Source organism: Episyrphus balteatus, chromosome 1 (genome assembly GCF_945859705.1).
Source record: "Episyrphus balteatus chromosome 1, idEpiBalt1.1, whole genome shotgun sequence".
In the NCBI taxonomy this organism is placed as follows: domain Eukaryota; kingdom Metazoa; phylum Arthropoda; class Insecta; order Diptera; family Syrphidae; genus Episyrphus; species Episyrphus balteatus.
Window position 1 is genome coordinate 32,696,156 of NC_079134.1, and position 19,185 is coordinate 32,715,340.

A 19,185-nucleotide genomic window follows, 5' to 3' on the forward strand; every position below is an offset into this window, starting at 1 on the left:
CAAATAGGAAGGAAGAAAAAAAGGTATGAAGTTTTTGTTGCATTTTTATTAATCATACACAGAGAAAAATATGACCCGCTAAAAACTAACAGATTGCCATATTGTTTTACCGTCCATACATTTCATAAGGAAATCTTATTAAAATCAACGAATAATAAGGTTTTTTTAAGGAGATTTCTTATTATTTTTATACAGAAAATCTTATTAAAATTTCACTGAAAAGTTGATTTTTTTTTGCAACTTAGCACTAGAACAAAAATCGCGATCAATATTTTCATGGCAGGTTGGTTCAGGTGGTAAGGTGGGCGACTAATGATTTGAAGTCTCCAGTTCGATTCCCAGCCTGGTCATCGTTTTTTTTATTTTTTTGCAGATTTTAAAACAATAAGGAAAACCCGATTGTTTTAATAAGGTTTCCTTCTTGGATGAAAACCATAGAGAAATCTTATTGTTTTTGTTCTATTTTATGTGGTCTATTTTTCTCTGTGTACCGCCATACTTTGCAATCCAATGAAATCAGTTCGTTTCTTATCAGAAAAACTCTAAAACCTCACTAAACAGAAAAATCAGGAAGATACTGTTTGTCATGCATGATTTTTTGTAAAATTTACCTTTTTTAGAAAAAAATGTTTTGTATCGTATACAATTTTAAACAAAAAATTAAAACAAAAGTTTTAAAACTCATCAACCCAAAAAAAATGATCAAAAAAAATATTTTTTAGTCTAAAAATTAATTTTTTGAAAAGTTTTGTAAAAATTTAGTAATATTACGGTCACTTAAACGCTTCCTTATTAACTTATTAAAATATACATTAAAATTGACTTAGTGGTTAACGAGAAACTCAGAAACAAAAAAAAAAACAGAAAGTTTTATGGGAAGAACCGTTATTAACAATTGAAAAAACTTTTGAATGTTCATTTAAAAAATATGATCTTATTTGCGATAATAGGTCTCTTTGGGTACTGCCTAAAACAGAAATACTTCGACTTTTTCAAAATTAATTTAAAAAAAACTGCAAAGTTTCAGATTACCCAAAGAGAATTAGGGTTAAAAATTTTAAGAAATATTAAAAAACTAATCAACCGCAACGGTTGAAAATTTGAAAATAGACAACGTCACGGGTGGGAAAAAAAAGAAGTGATTTTGTCAGTGAGTGACGTCTGCGAATTTAATTCAAATATTTTTTTTTAAGCCTTTGGTCGGTTATAGCTATCAGGAAAATGAATCAGAAAAAATTTTCAAATAGATATTTGTGATATTTTAATTCGATTTGAAACACAAATACTATAGGTACCCATAGATTATAATTTACTTAAAGAATTTTTTTTTTCAAAAAAAATTTACAATGGAACAATTACTTTTTGCGGCGCCTTAATACCTACAAAAAACTTTTTCGCCAAGCTTGTATTTCAAAAAGCAAATGAACTTAGAAAAGATTTAACCGGGTGGGAAAGGTACAAATTACTTTTCAAGGAAAGAGTTTTTTTGAGGTCACATCCTGAATTCAATTTTTTGTACCATTTTTTTTTTCAAATTCACTTACTTATGAAATGCCCGGTATGAATTATGTTAACGTCAAGCTCGTTAATTTCTAAGCCACCTTTTAAAAATTTATAATTTAAACCTTTCAGGATGCAGTTCAGATTTGATTTCATATTAGAATCGGTTAAGGTCATTTGAAGAAGTATAAATAACAAAAATAAAATAAAATGCACTGGGTCCCATGAACTTGCTCTTAGAGTTCAGCTTTCTTAAATTTTTAAAATATTTCATAGACAAATTTAGTAAATTCCAAAGAAAAAATAAAAGAAAACAAAATTCGTTCTTCAAATGGAACAAAATAACATGCAAAATAGTATGCAATTTGACTTCTTTAATCAAGATGCATTTTTAGACAAAAAAAAATCAAAATCACCGTTTTTTTTAGTAATTTTTTATAAATAATTTTTTGAAAAAAGAAATTATTAAAATAAATGTCATCTTGGACGCAACTCCCCTATGCCATTTTGTAGCAAATTTTAACCTACATCCAAAAAAAAAATTGGATGTTACAAAAAAAAAAAAAACAACTTTTCCCAAAACCTATATTTTTTTCAAAATTTAATTTTTCATTTACATATCGTTGCCCTAGTATTGAAGTGTCGTATACGCCATTTTTGGGAAATCGCATTTTTTAAATGTTCGGAAGATTATTGCAAAAGAACTAACCGCTGGCATTTTTTACCGACTTCCAAAAAGGAGGAGGTATTCAATTCGTCTGTATTTTTTTTTATGTTTGTTACCGTATGACTTTGGACAGAGTGAATCAATTTTTTTATTAATTCTTTTTGTATTGGAAAGCTAGTGGCTGCAATGTGGTCCCATTTCAATTTCGTTCAGTTTTCGTTTTTTTCAAAATATTTAAATTTTTATCCAAAATGAGTTTGTCGTATACGCCATGAAAATCAGAAGTTTTTTTTATTCATAAACGTACGTCAAAAAAAAAAACATAAACGATGTAAGACGTATACGTCAAAACAATTCTCAAAATGTTCGTAAATTGCATGAAAAATTTGGCGTAAATGCCAACATTTGTTGTTTTTGTCCAAAAAAACAGTGATTATCTCTGCAACGAAAAAAGATAGAAAAAAAAACGGAAAACAGATTTCAAAAGAGCAACCTCGAAAACATAAGACTGCATACCTAGTTCAAAAAGTGCAATTTGGCGTATACATTAGGGTGGGTCAAAAACATCGAATTTTTTTTTATTTTGTTTTCAAAAATTTGATTGCTAAACACCTCTAGAATATACACACCAAATATGAGCTTTTTATATTAATGGGAAGGTCCTCCGCTTCGCAATTTTCCATTTTAACATCAAGCTTCTACTAAAAAAAATTATTTTTTTATTAATTGACTTTTTGGCAAATTTCTTCATATTCTTGTAGGAAATTAAACGCTGCGCTGTACAAAAAAGGCCTTATAAACTTTTTCATTTATCTAACCGTTTAATAAATATTTGAGGTTTGAAAATCCAGAAAATCTTTCAAAATTCGTTTTTTGTTCTTAATTTTGTAAAAAATTGAAAAATTATAATAATCAAACGTGCATGACATATTCTTGTAGGAAATTGATTCTTTCACAAACCATTTCATTAATCTAACCATGCTAAGGATATTCGAGGTCAAAGTTAAACCAAAATTATAAAAACATTTTTTACTTTTATAAATGTTCCAATTCACTGAAAATTCATTATTTTCAAATTAGCAAGATGTACTCTTGTAGGGGCTTAAACGTTCTACAAAGAAGTCCTTGGCATCAAATAGTCCAAACAAAATTGGGAAATGTAATTTGTTTTTTTTTTTCGTTGAAAATATTAATTGTTATTATATGTACTTACTTTTAAGTAGTTAAAATGCTTTTGCATACAAAATTTACAACAATTAGTTATTCATAAGAAAATATTCAAATTTCTTACTGTGTAGTGAGGTTTTAACCAAATATTTCGTACTTAACTTTTTCACATCTTGATACTACATATATCAGAGCTTAAGAAACTTTATTACATTTTTGTTTAATTTTTTTTTTCTCACACCTAGTTAAGAAAATAAATATGATCTCCCCCAAGCAATTTAAAATGTGCCTGCAGTTATTCGCCCAAGTCCATTCACTAACCAAATTCAATGTTCTTCAATTTGTTACCGGCATGTGCTGGAATCACTAAAAATTTACAAAACATTGCCAACATAGAGTAAATGAAGCAGAAAAGACTTTAACTGCGTGTACCCTATTTTTTTTTTTTGTTCTTTATTCAGCGTGAACGGTCCAGACCACCAGATATTCAAAACTCACCATGTGCCGTATCCATTTAGACACCAAAACTCTACTCTCAAGACACCACTCAAGTCGCTAGCCGTCCATTTGAATCTGATCTAGAAAATCTTTATATGAAAACGGGCCCAAACGACAGACGATGGACGTTAACGTATAGCTCAAACCAGTACACTTCCTAGCAACAAAATTCAAACTCGTACAAACTTAAAGTACACCAACAACATAAACAGTATAATATTCAGCAACAAAATATCCCTTCGTGTGTGTGATTCATAGATCGAAAATTATGTTGTGACATTTCTCTTGCATGTCAAAATTTTATTACTCATATTTGTCCGGACACACATAGAACCAAATTAACATTATATTGGACCTTTTGTCGGTTCGCTGGTTATAGTTTGCTACGGTTGTATACGGCCCGGTCCGGCTGGCCGTCTTGCTGCACTAGGACCAAAACGACAACAACATTGGTCGACGTCGACGACAACGACACACATCCACCAAACCACATCACCTAGTTTGTTCGGTTCGGTTCCTTGGAACTGCTGCGCATAGATCCAGAGAAGAGGAATGGAGCTGTTCGACTCGTAATATGCGTGTTGCGATATGTTTGAGGTTATGTAAAAGCAAAACGCTGAATAGACCAGCCCAGGATAGATTGTGTCTCATAAAACACTGACTTCAGAACAAATAAAACAACAACAACATAACAAAAATTGAAAAAAAAAAAATAAAAATAGTTTCTATATGATCGTTGATATTAAAAATGAGAGCAAACAGCTAGTGGATGCAAAGTGTTGCCATTTAGTTTTTTTTTAATTGAATTTTGAGCATCAAGAGTATATTTTGGATGTAACGTCATTAAAAATTCAAAAATTTTATTTCAGGTAGAACTTTAAACCAACTTTTCATTTATATGTTACAAAAATGTTACACATACGCCATAGTGACCGCATATTAAAAAATCTAACTAAATAATAAAACGAGTTGATATTTGTCAAACATTCTTTCAAAATTATGGAAGTTTAAGATGATATAGTCAACAGGATAAAATATTCAGTAAAATGCACAAATATACAGTTTTGAATATTAAAATGACATGTGTTGTAGTTTTTAACAGTTAACACAAATCTAATTAGCGATAAATAGAAGAGTTTTTCCACAAAAATATTTTTGTTTGGTGTTAGAAATTTTAAAAGCAACTAAACTCAATTTTGACATAACATTTAGAAGAAAATGTTGTTTTGTGAAAGTATTTAACTGTGAAATATGAATTGAGGACACTTAAAAAACAGAGGTATGATATCCTTCCCAAAAAGTAGTATGTAATCTTTCCTGGATGTATGCAATCTTTTACTGGGTTACGCTACTAATGATTTATAAAAAAAGAATTTTAAAAACATACACATAAATAAATTAATTTAAGGGTATTCTTTTTAACATATTAATGGACCAGCTAAATTAATTTCGTTTTCGTTAAGCTATGATTACACGGTCAACGAAATTGGTCAACGCGTTGACTCTCTGACGTCAAGAAAAAATCCATATTCTCTCTGTCATCTCACCGTCAACGTTCACAATGTCAATGCTTAAAACATTGACTATCACACGATTGACACTATTGCGTCAATATTGTCCTAAATTACGTTGACGCGCAGGTGTGTCAACGTGACGTTTACTTAGCAGTGTCAACGCGTTGACTCGCAAAACTATGTTGATCACACTGTTTGACACAAAGCAAAAATTTAAATTTTCCAAAAATATTTTGAAAAAAAAAGCGGAGAAAATGAGATTTGAAAAAAATTCTCATAGAAAAATTAAACAAAAATTAGTTTGACATGGTTGCATTTAAATGTAAAAATTTCGAGATATACGCAATGCACTTTTAAGATGAAAGTCTTAAACGATTGCTGATAAGATTGTTGAAAGAATAGAAATGTAAAATTACCTAAGTTTTGTCGAAAAATTAGAAAAAAAAATTAAAAAAGTTTCGCATTTGATTTAAAAAAAATCGAATAAAAATCAATATGGCCACCTTCAAACGCTTATAGAATAGGAACGCCGCACCCAATGTTAATGGTTATGGTCTTAAAATGTAGTTTGGAATATACAAATGGTTTTTGGTTTATTGCAAAAAAAAAATTTTTGCATCCAACATGGATGCCATGGCCATACCGAAAAGTTTTTTTTTGTAAAAAAAATAACAAAAAGGTGAAATGAGAACCGCCCTCCCTCCAAAACGGTACTCCATTCAAAAAATCACCCTACAAAATATTTTCCCCATCCAACTTTCATCACATTTCTATACAAAAAACAATGTCAATCTGAAACGATGACACGGTATTAAATTCTGCCGCGTCAACGCTGGGACAGGGTCATTGCGATGACACCCAGTCCTAAAACCCTGTCAACGTGTCCCAATGGCAATGACAGAGAGATTACACGGTCATCGAAAATAGTCAATGCGTTGACCCAAAAATGTGTGTCAACGCGAGTGTCATCGTACCCGTCAATGCAATGACAGCAGTTTTCGTTGACGATCACACGACGTGACACTCTTGGGACAGATTGTGACGTCATTTTTACGTCAGAGAGTCAACGCGTTGACCCATTTCGTTGACCGTGTAATCATAGCTTTATAAATATTCTTATAATTTTTATTTTAAGCCTCAAAGAGTTTTTACTAAGCCTACAGTTGTACATTCTAAATTATAAAATTTTGGTGACAAAAAAATTTAATATTCACGATCATATCCGAAAATTTTACATTCATAGTTTCGCCAATTATAACAGAAATATTCCAAAAAAATAATGATTTAAAAAAAAAAAAAATTTCAAATTTTTTTCAAAAATCCCAAAACTATTTTTTTCGAAATTTTTTGGTTTATATTTAAATTTTATAAATGCTTCTTCACAAAAAGTTTCGTTGAAATCGAATAAGCAGTTTCGGTGATAATTCGATTTGAAAAAAAAAAAAAACGATTTAATGTCAGGTACCGTTAATAATGATTTTCAAAAAAAAATTTTTTCATTAGAACATAGACCTTAGCTTAAAACTAACATTTGAATTTTTTAAACAAAATCGTTAGAGCCGTTTTCGAGATATTTCAATTTTACTAAAATCAGTATATGACCAGTACCTACCGTTATTATTGGTCCAAAAATATTATTTCCAAAAACCCCTCTGGAGAGTCGCCAAATAACCCTACATACCAAGTTTGACATTAATCGGTCCATCCGTTTAGGCTGTAGCTCCTTAAACAGACAGACGGACAGACAGACGGACTTCCGGGACCCACTTTTTTGGCATTGTCTACCATCGTAATGTCATGCAAAAATGTTATCTCAACTTTTTTTTTGTACGAATGCATAACTGAATAAATAGTACCTATGTATATCGCAAGTAAAAAAAATCATGTGTGCAATTCACATGTGGTAGTAGAGTCAAACCTTAAAAACTTATTTTTCTTGAAAAAATCGAAAAAAATGTATCTATTTTTCTTCTATCACCTTTAGGGCTAGTTTGTTCACAGTCGATTATCTTTTAATCAAGGATTATTCCGTAGAAAAATCCTTGATTAAAAGATAATCGAGTGTGAACAAACCGGCCCTTAATCCATTTTTTTATACGAAAACCTATAATAAATTTTATATCATATGAAATGTTATTTATTTAAGCCTTAAATTTTTTTTCTCAATCATGTCTGTCCCACATCTACAAAAAGAGATCGAATCTTTTGAAACCAATTAGTTTTCATTAAAAAAAAAAAAAAAAATCAATCTTTGTTCTCTTCTAACACCATTAAATCCATTTATTTTAATGACAACCTATGAAAAATTTTATATAATCTGCAAGCTTATTATTTTACGTCTTATATGACGCTTCAATCATATTTCTACGATGCCTGTAAAAAAAGTAAGAATTTTTTAAAACCAACCATGTCGAAATTTCAAACTGAGATTATATTTGTAGCTGGTCATAGGCAACAGATCTCCACAGGTGTTTTGAGGTATTTTTCAAATTTTTCAATTAAAGATTGTGTAATTTGTAGATTTCGTACCGTCATGTGTGATTTATCAAATGAAAAGTTATATTATCAGGTGCTCTAGATCAAAAGATATAACGTGTTTAGAAAAAGAACCTTTTTTCACCGTTATCTCAGGATTTTGAATATGAAATTAATTGAAATTTTGTACAATTATAGTTTATTCTATTACCTACATACACTCCTTTTCATCAGAATAGGTACACTACTTTTCAAATGTTCAGTATTCGTTTTTTCCTCACAGTGTAGGAAAAATAATAATTTTTTGATGTCAAGTCATTGTTTAAGATGTTAGCAGAATCAGCCAAAAAAATAATTCAAAACTTGTGGTTATTTTTCTTGTTTCTCTATCGCAAAGCATTTCACATCGAAAAACTGAGTAATTTTTTTGTTTCATCAGAATAGGTACACAAACAGAATGATGTGAAAGTGGTCCATGAAATGAATTTAAACCAAGTTCTTCTCAAAAATGTATTTTACTTATTTTATTGTTTGTATAGTGGCGTTTTTATTCATAAAAAAATAACAAAACTGTCCAGGAATTGCATTGTTAAATCTCCTTATGCAATCTATCTGAATCTCTTCCCTAAATTGTTAAATGGTGGGTTAGTAAATATTTTTGTCTTAAAATCGAATATCACAAATTTTATCTGTACGGGCTAGCCATTTCCAAACATTTTCAACAAGGTTCAAGGTTGTTTTCTATGGCAGATAGTGAAGTACTTTCTAAATTTGCACTTCCTCCCAATATTTTACAGAGCATTTTTTGTAGTAGGAGGCGTGGTCCTGTTGACAAATTCAGTATACTGGTTCACAAACACTAGAGAATTGAGGATAAGCTTCTTGAATATGCATTTACAAATAATTGTGACCATTCTTCACGTTTGAAATTCATTATTTGTATTATCTGAGTAGATTACTTTCTTTCATGCCTTAACACTTCTTTTTTACTTGCGATATAGGTACTAGGTATAGGGCAAGTTTAGGATTCGTAAAAAAAATCGAACTCGAGATAACAATTTTACATGACATTACGATGATGGAGAATGCCAAAAAAGTGGGTCCGGCAATTCTGTCTGTCTGTCTCTATCTGGAGCTGCAGCCTAAACGAGTGAAGTGATTTTCTTCAAACTTGGTAGTTAGCAGTTTTTGGTGATTCCCTAGAGGGGAAATTGAAATTTTTTTTTTATGACCAAAACTAACGGTACCTGCCATATAACGGAAATAGAAAAGTTAATTTTTTTCAAAAACGGGATTAAAATTTTTGTGTGTAGTACTACACATAAGAGCCAACTTTTTAAATAAAAAAAAATATTTTTTGTACCGTTATTAACGGTACCTGTCATAGAACGGTTTTTTTCGTTTCTGAATATCTCGTACAAAATTAACCCGATTTAAATGAAAATTTTTATACAAAAGTGTGTAAGTAAAGATATTATTAAAATTTTAGAAAATTTTCAAAAAAAGCATTTTTGGTTTTTTAAAAAAATATTTCAAAATTTTTTTTTGAAAAATCAATTTTTTGAAAACGGATCAATGAAAAATTTTGAAATTTAGTTTTTATGTGTAAATTAATTATTTCTTCAAAATGGCATACCAACTTTTTTTTTGAAAAATGTTAAAAAAATTTTATATATAAAAAATTATTTTTTTAAAAAATGGCTCCTACAATTTTCGAAAATTTTTTTCTAAAAATACCTTTTTATACAAGAAATAAAATGGCATATTTTTTTTTATTTTTTAAGATAATGATAATTTAAAACGGAGTTTAATTAATTATAAAAACAGATTTCATTTTTTTATACTACTTATGAAATTTTTTATACTAGGTACTTATGAAATTTCTTCAAAATATCAAATTTTAAATTTCTTGAATAAAAAGCTTTAACATTATAGTTACTTTAAGCATAAGAGCAAGTACATACGTGCGACCTTAGTCGTGCAATTTATTAACTATGAAGTTGGTTTAAAAATGGTTTCTCCTTTCGCAGAATGTTAAACTGATAGTTTATATCACCAAGGACATCAAAATTAAATGTTCGTTGATCCAAAAATAGCAAGAAATACCACACAACTTTTCATGTGGTAAAGGATTTCAAAAACCTTAAGCGCGTACAATTCTGTTCTTGGTTAAGTGATGGTGTCTTTTCAAAATTCAGCCATTTTAGAAGATTGGGACTGATGACCATTCTATTTACTGTCTTAAAATTACAAATAACAACTGTTTTTCACTTTTATTCTTGTAGTTAATCCACCAAAACTGGTAGCTCATGTAAAAATTTACTCGTCTAAGAGTGTTTTTTTGCATTCTTTTTACCACCATTAATTTTTTTTAACCTCAGAATGTTTGTATCTGAAGTCTGGATAGAGCATATTCACAATTCGTAATTTTTTTCAACCATACCAGTACTGGTGGATCCTTCATTGTTTGTTTTTTTTTTCTTAAGGTGTTTTCGCCAAAATTTAGCGATTTTAATCCACCCATGTTTTTCAAAATGATAGTATGATTATTAAATTACACTTAGGAAAGTCCAGTTATTTGTTTTAATGGTAAATTTGCTCGAAATCCACAAAAACATTAAAGATAACAAGGGTGTACCTATTCTGATGAAGAAAAAAATAAGTTAATTTTTCCTCGAAAAATACTTTACAAGAAAAACAATGCGAAAGTTATGGTCCATTTTGAAACAGATTTATCCGTTGCTTTTCCTAACATCTTAAACTATCAAAAAACAATAAAACCTTGAGGACAAACGATTCATGAGCATTTGAAAAGTTATGAACCTATTCTGATGAAAAGGAGTGTATCTACAACATAAATTTCATTCATCTATCTATTACCTAAAACAAAAAAGTTATAATCAATAGATTTTTCCTGTCGCTTTTTCGTTTCATCTTGTTTGAAATCACTACGATACTAAAGATATTTTTACTTCAAAACAGAAGCCGAAAAATAAATGGCGGCCAAACCACATATTTTCGGGACAAACGAAAAAAATATTTTTTTGTGTTTGTCTCAAAGTGCCTCATTTTATGAAAAATCAAATTCAAATGCTTTTCAAATATTCTCAGATGATTCCCTATTGCCTGTTGTAATACATTTTTGGCTCAACAAAAAGTTCAAGGTTTTGTGACTTATTGTACAAGAATGGAGGAGACTTATACGATTTTCTGTCATATCCTAACGGCTAATGTGAGATGCATCTCTTTAACAGATACAGACATTTTTTTTCAATCCCACATTTCATCAATTTTTCTGGATAAGTGGAAATCAAAATATATTCGATTCCAAAAGTTTTTGAATGTACAGTTAAGTCCAGTTGAATGTTCACATCCTCTGATTTGCTGAATGCTGGTATCAAGTTAACTATATACGAATTTCAGCAAAGCATTCGATTCTGTGAATCGAATGCTTTGCTGATTGTGAATGCTTTGCTGGTTGTTGAAAACCAACCTGAATTAAAAAAAGACAGCCTGTTAAAAATATATTTCCTTTCTTTGAATATTTTTCGCCTATTCTGACAGTGTTAATGTTTAAATAATAATTTTTCATAGAAAATTAAAGAATTACATATTTCCTTAATAAACTAAAAATTCAACAAAATCCTTTCAAATTGGCATCGCTGATTTATAGAATTCATAGACTTTCAACCATTTGACTCTGTTCGATGGAGGAGACGTGGTCGGTGTTAGCCAGGCAGCATTCGGGACTCATAACAATTTGCATCAACGATATCGATGCACATTGCCATGATGGTGGTATGCCCAACTTTTCCAGCATTATATGTCTATAAAAGTGTGCTTTGGTCCATTTGTGCAAAAGGATCACTCATGGAACAACCTGTTCAACTTGATTTGTGTTATGGAATCGATATTTTGTCCCTTTCCACTTCAGACTAAGAGCTATAATAGGTATACAATATTTTTGTCTCTGGCTCCCCCAGAAGAGTTGTAAAAGACTGTAAATTTGGAACGAATGAAATGATTGTGTGATTTTTTTTTTGGGTTCCGGGGTTTTGTCAGCATTCCTGTGCCGCACTTGAATCGCAAAACATTTTGTGGTGGAGAGACCCAATGAATTGTCTTGTCGATGTCGCTTCGACGACGACGTCCGTCGTCGTCGTTGTCGTTGGCGGAAAATAATGTTTCAAGAAATCTGTTCTTTTGTATTTTATCCAAGAGTCCATTCTGAGAGGTTAATTGTTTTTGACGGCTTCTGCCTTAGAAGGGTAAAAGTTTTGGCACAAAAGGAATTTCAATCGACATTTTTACGTGTATTTCATTTTTGGTATTTTTTTTATTCTTAAAAAATGCTGCAGATTGTGAAGGCGTCATCCATTTTTTTTTAAGTCAAGTATTTGACCCAAAAATACCTCGAACTGAAGATTGATCTCAAGAACTCAAAAATTATTTCTGGTCATGATCATGGCCATATTCTAAGTTATACAACACAGTTTTGAATTAATTCATAGCAGGTGTATACCTCCTCAAAAAAATTACCAGATTTTGATCTTCATACAATGGTGCGCAATCGCACCTGACGATCTGACCAACTTAAAAAGCTCTTCAACAAACATAAACACGTCATGCACATAAGTATACGTATGCCAGCCATTTCATTTACTTCTATATGGCATCGCATAATGAAGAGAACCCACGCCTTATCCACCCAATTTTCAATTCAACAAAGTCTGCTGGCCTCCCTAATGATCTCATAATACACTTTAACGAGATTCAAGAGGAGACCTCCAATTTGACGATGAGGTCTTAAGCAAACAATAGCCTCCTTGATATCGCGCGGTGTGTGCACACCACAAATAAAATCTTCAAACTCCCCTTCCCTCTCCTTATCATTGAACGTCTTCGTTTCTCGTCAAAGCATATAATAATACAAAGCTAAAAAGCCCATGAAAGATTCAAGAGGCTCTTCAGCATAATATTGTAAGAATGGATGCGGATACTTGAACTTAGAAGAGCAGATACACACAGATATATTTATAAATACCCGCAGTATAGTCGTCCGTACGCATACGCATCTCAAAAATACGTCCTCTTCTTGGGGGTATTTATGCGTTGCGGTCGTCTTCGTTTGCTTTCAATGAGCTTGATTATGATTCTTAGGGGAATTTCTACAATGGAAGATAAAATCTTTGGAAATTAGTATGAAAAGCAGTATGAAAAGCTTCATACTATAGGTAACACTATAAACACTAACAAACTTTTAAGAGCGTCACTTTCGAGTAGGCAGTTTTCAATTTTTGTGTGTGTTTTTTTTATTTAAATTATTTTGTGGTTATAATTTCATGAAAAAATATTTTGAAGGTAGGTAATTAAAAATAGTTCATGACTTTTGCTTTTAGAGGCCCTATAATCAATTTCAAGCAATTTGGCATACACTGAGGGAAAAAACAACTAACGATCAACAAAAACCATGTTGATTCAACTATTTTTCGGAATGATTTTGCTTTGAAGACGAAAATTTTAAAATCAACGTAGAACATCGTTCGCAGTGAGCCTGAACAAGTTTAAGGTTGACCTAAAATGACGACAAAAAAATTGAGGCTTTGTTCCTCAGCAATAATAATCCGTTTTTACCAAAATCGGATTAGCTTCCATTTGCGAGATACCCCCCGTAAACGTGTTTTTTTCGAGAAAAATTCTTATCAACGCAAAACTCGAGTACGATAACTTAGGCGCCGCGAATTGAAAAAGGTTTTTTGTAGAGCTATTCAATACAATCATTTTTTGTTATGGGTGAGAGGGTCTATGCCCCCCCCCCCAACTAACAATTTTTCTTCCTTAAGGTTAGGATCTTTAATTTCTCGTAGTTATTATCTCTACAGGAAAATTAAAACTTTCGAGGCTAAACTTTCGTTAAACGCTTCCTAGAAACCTAGTGCAAGTGGAATTTAAAAATTTCTACAAGCATTAATGTAATCATTTCGTTTAAATTTCAATAAGGACACTTGAAATTCCATTGTAGAAGCACAAGAAATAAAAGCCATTAAATGACTTCCTTTAAATGGCTTTGCCAATGAAATTGTATTAGAACTGCTTACAAAATCCTTATGAATGCTATGTATTTTTTTTTTAATCCAGTCCGAAAATTATTCAAAATGACTTAGGTAGGTATTTAAGTATGGTTGAACTACAAATTATACAACTGCCTTAAGACTGGGTTCCCTTTTTCAGCAAAGTCAAATCTCATGTAAAAGCATTTGTGTGTATTAGTGAATGTGTTTCGCTCTCTCGCCATCGAATTCTCTGGTTTTTTACTCTCAGGATGTTGGTTATGGTTTTCATTCATTGTCTCTTTGTGAGATCGCCATCGCACTCACGCGTGCGGGGTGACATGCAAATGGATGTAGGTATACTACATAGATCTTTATATGGATATGGTGTTTGTGGACGAAAACTGGTTTGAAATTCAATATTTTCATGAAAGATTTCTGGAGTGTATACCTATTTATTTTTGAAATGAAAACTTGTTTCCATGTTGCTGTTGTGGATGGCATTTGAGTTTTTTGTGTATCAGAGAAATTTTTTGCATTATAATAATAATTATAGTTGTTCAGCGGAGAAGCAGGTAGAGGATGTGTTATATGGGTGCATTGATATAATATACTTGACAGTATCCTTTGTGTAGTTTGTATAAAAATATGAGTAGATGCGCAGAAGGATTGGTTTTCAGGTTCTTGCTCACTTTTCAGTTGTTCTTCGTTGAGCAATTCTTTATCTCGCACACGCGCGTGCCGGCTGACATGGAAATGTATTTACTTACAATATATAGAATGTTTAGGTTCTTATCTATATGTTGTTTGAGGATGGACTCGATATCAATCCAATTTACTTTCAACACCTTTTTAATAAAGATTTTTTTAGAGTCACCAATGCAATGAACTCAGTTGAATCGATTTTGTTTTTTATTTACCTATACCTACATTATTAATAAACAAAAATAAGGCAGCATTAATAACACTGGTCAACAAAATTGAACTTTTTTTTTGCCACAAGAACCAAGATATACTTTTCTATAGGTTTTTGATATGCTGAACTCGAATCTGAAGTCAAAAAAAATTTGATTGGCCTCCGTTTTTGAGATATAACAGTTATAAAATGCTGAAAAACGTCATTTTGGCTCTTTTCTAGCTTCTGTTTTTATGTGGGGTAATTCATTATAAACAAATTTGTTGCCAATAGCATTTTTCTGATTGCGCATTCGAGTTCAGCAACTCAAAAACCTTTAAAAAAGTATATTTTGGTTCTTGTGGCAAAAAAGTTTAATTTGTTTGGCCAGTGCTATTTCTGAGTCAAAGACCACTCCTTAAATTTTAAATATCTCGGGAAGTAAAAAAGATATTGGAAAGATTTAAACATTTTTTGAAAGAATAAAACCAGTTCTTATAGGAACCGTTACAAATTTTTTCATAAGGAACTACCCCACATAAAAACATAACCTCGAAAACAGCCAAAATGACGTTTTTCGGTATTTTCTAACGGTAATATTTCAAAAACGGAGGCCAATAAACATTTTCTGACTTCAGATTCAGCATATCAAAAACATATAGAAAAGTATATTTTGGTTCTTGTGGCAAAAAGCTTGTTGACCAGTGTAACTTATAAGTTACTTTTTTTTAAACCTTGAAATTAATTTTTCAACTATGTAATCAAAGTTTAGGGAAGTTTTCAAAAATAATTTTCAAGCTCAACACTTTGAAAAAAAAAAATGATCTATTTTTTCAAACTGATATTTTATTTATAAATTCAGATAGGCATTAGCTACTTTTTTGCTTGTTTCCTCAGTAGGTGTAATTTTAAAAACTTTGTTTTTGCTAAGGAAACATACTGAGCATCTTCACCTATTCAAAACTATTTCTATAAATACCATCAGGTGCATTCTAACCACAAATACACTTATATAACCCTTTACACATTCCCCCGCGAAAATATAACTATTATACCTACAAACCTACAAAAAAAAACCGAATCCGCAACATATAAACAAAGACTATGAAAAACAAAACGATATATTTATATTATATAACCCCGCACGCACGCGCGAGTGTAGTATAATAAACAATACAACCCAGAAATCAACCTAAATATAGAAATCAATCATTGTGCACAAGCACATGTCAAATGTCAATACACATTTTTACACACAAACAAATGCATACCACATATCTAATCCTTTACCTATATCCCCGCACGAGCGATGTGAATATTACACAATGCAAAGAATTTCGCTGACACCAAAAAAAAAAAACCCAAAAGTGTCAACTCGCAACCGCGGGTGCGATATTATAAACACGAAATGAATTGTTAGAAAAAACCCAAGAGTCAACAAGAACAAAACAACCCTTTTTGAAAACAAAAGATAATGATCTTGCAAAAAATATCTACTATCTACCTACTCTCTGCAGCATCTTCATAATTTCATGAATGATTTCTGCCTGCCTGAGTGAGGAAATAGGAAACAAAAAAAAAAAGTACATATTATGTAAACACAAAAAACAAAAACAAAATATAACGAGAAAATGAGAGCGCAAGAGCAAGTTTTTTTTCAATAAATAGAAAAGAACAGAAAAAAAGAGTTCATCAGCGCCAGCTTATGCGTGGCATTCTTTTGAACTAAATTTGCATGTGTGCGTGATCAATGGAATTTTCAAAGTAAAAAAAGCTAAAATAGACACTTTTTCAACAATTTATATTAAAAATACTGTGAGCAAAAATATATATTTTTTTTTTGAAACTGATTTGAAATATAATGAAAAAAAATAATAAAAATAAATTGTGGATGCTTTGACTGCCCCTTCCTCAAAAACAGAATGCAAATATTGGTTTATTAAAATCAAATTTTTAGTGTGTAAATAAAAAAAATATTTTTTTTTGGCAAACGGGTTGCATGAACAACTTTATTAACTTCTCATTAAAAAATACAAAAACATTTTAAAAAATAATCACGCTTTGCCCCACGACCAAAATGCTAAAAAAGTGCATTTTGACACCTTTCCTTCAAATTAAACGTTCAAACTAACTTCAAATTAAATTTTAGAAATTTTATTGGATTCTCCTAATTTCCCTTTATTGTTTTCTTTTTGTTTCATCTAAAAACACTAATAAACGGTAAAGTTATTCTAAGAAGAGTGAGTAAAAAAACATGAAATTACAACAAATTAACGAAGCTTTTTTTCTAATAAAAAAAAAAAAAAAAAAAATCTGTTTCGCGTACTGCATGAAAACACATTTGATCATTATAAAACAAAAAAAAATAAATAAAAAGCTTATAAACAACGGTGCCCCAACCAAAATTCTGATTCAATCTAAATTTGCAGGAAAAAAATCATTTTCGACCCTTATAAAAATCGCACAAGAAATGTTTCTAAAATTTAAATGATGCAAAAATATTTGTACGTTTATTACCTTTTCAAAAAAGTACGTTTCATAAGATTATCTTATAAACTGCAAAAGTTATACAACAATTAGTCAACCGTCTTCCATTAAAATGCTATGGAAACCCCCCCTTAAATGCATTTATTTTTATAATTGTATACCTATAACCGAAACTATCTCAATAATATGTGAGTCGTTAAACATATTTATAAAAAAAAAACACTAGGTTAAATTTCAAATAAACCGCAGTTAAACAGTTTTGCCTTTTTAAACAAATATTCCACAAAATAGATGTGTTATACATTTTAATATTTGATCGAAATAAATTGTTGAATTGTTGTTTTTGATTGAAAATAATACAAAATATGATTTATATCACTTTCAAATATAACGACTATATTTTGTATCTCTGTATAAGAAAAAAAAAATTCAATTTCAGGCGCATGCGCGAAAAGCTTTTAGTTTTACATGTTTGCCTTAGAGAAGTTAAGGGTTTTCTATTTATATTTGTAGAAGCCCTTTAATCACAAGCAAAACATTGAAAAAAGCATTTAGTTTTATGAGTTTGCCTAAGCGAAGTTAGGTTCGCTAATTTTATTTGTAGAAGCCCTGTGAAAGTGAGTACAAGCTAAATTTTGTAAACTGTCAGACAAACACATGAGAATAAGGAATATTTGGATAAGCGCGATTGTGGTGACCATTTTTGGTTTTCTTATTCATTGTTATAAATAAATAAATGAAAAAGTGAATCTTTTTATATCGGTAAATGGTTTAAAATAGTGATATAAAGGAAAACAAGATTTTAATCTTCTCTACTTGTGTGGATCAGAGTAAAAACCCATTTTATCCACTTTTTTTGATTTCGAGTAAATCGAGAAAAACTTGTATCTCGTAAACGAAACATTTTTTAGTACTTTTTTAAATGCAGGATTGATTCAATTAGGATTCCCTAGAGTTTAAGTCCAGAAATCGTAATCTGAGGGTTTTAGTTTTAGAGTTATACCCAAAACATATACCTATGGATAGAATGAATTTTGAAAATCACCTCTGAATTTCAGACCAAAATAAGAAAATATGGCATTAAAAAAAAATTCAATTAAAAACGAGAAAACTTTATTTCCTTTTTTTTAACTACGCCTACTTTCTTGAACAAATAAATTCAAACCTAAATGCCGAAATTTTTTTTTTCAAAAATCCGTATACATTTTCCGATTTTGATGCGAATAAAATTGTTTGGATATAATGGGTTTTGAAACAAAAACTCAAGTGAATAAAATGGGTTTTGAAATTAACCTTTAACTTTGTGGTCTGATTTCTACGCCAAAAAATGAAATTAGAGACTCAAACTTGGGCGCAACGTATGTATTTGAATAATAGAAACAAAACCTCATACCTAAGTCATTTTTTTTTTAAAGTGGATATAATGGGTTTTGATTCTGACCCACACACTTGTTCGAGATAAAATGAATATTTTGGATTTTTAATCTAAGGTAAAAAAAAAAGAAAATTGCGGTTTGACGGCATCTGGGTGATATTTGGAACGAAATATAGGTATAGATATCTAACGGGACAGTATATTTTGTTTTCTATCTGTCAAGATAATAATTGTCAAATTCCATCGGAGGAGGGCTACGATCCGTCAGATTAAGTTAAGAAACCTCTGAAAAAAAAACCGAATTTTTCAGATATTTTCTTCTGCTTCAGAAAAATTGTTTTTGAGTAAAAAGTTGTTCTTTGTTATCCGATATGGTTTGGCAATCAGTATAATATTATTAAGTTTTATTAAATAATTTTTTACAAGACATTAAAAAAAAAAACAGAAAATAACCAAAAGTAATACCTTTGCAAAAACCACAAATGGTCACCATATTCTTTAAGATAGTGCAAATCATCAGGAAATTAAATCGAAGCCCTTAGGAAGGTCTTGCTTCA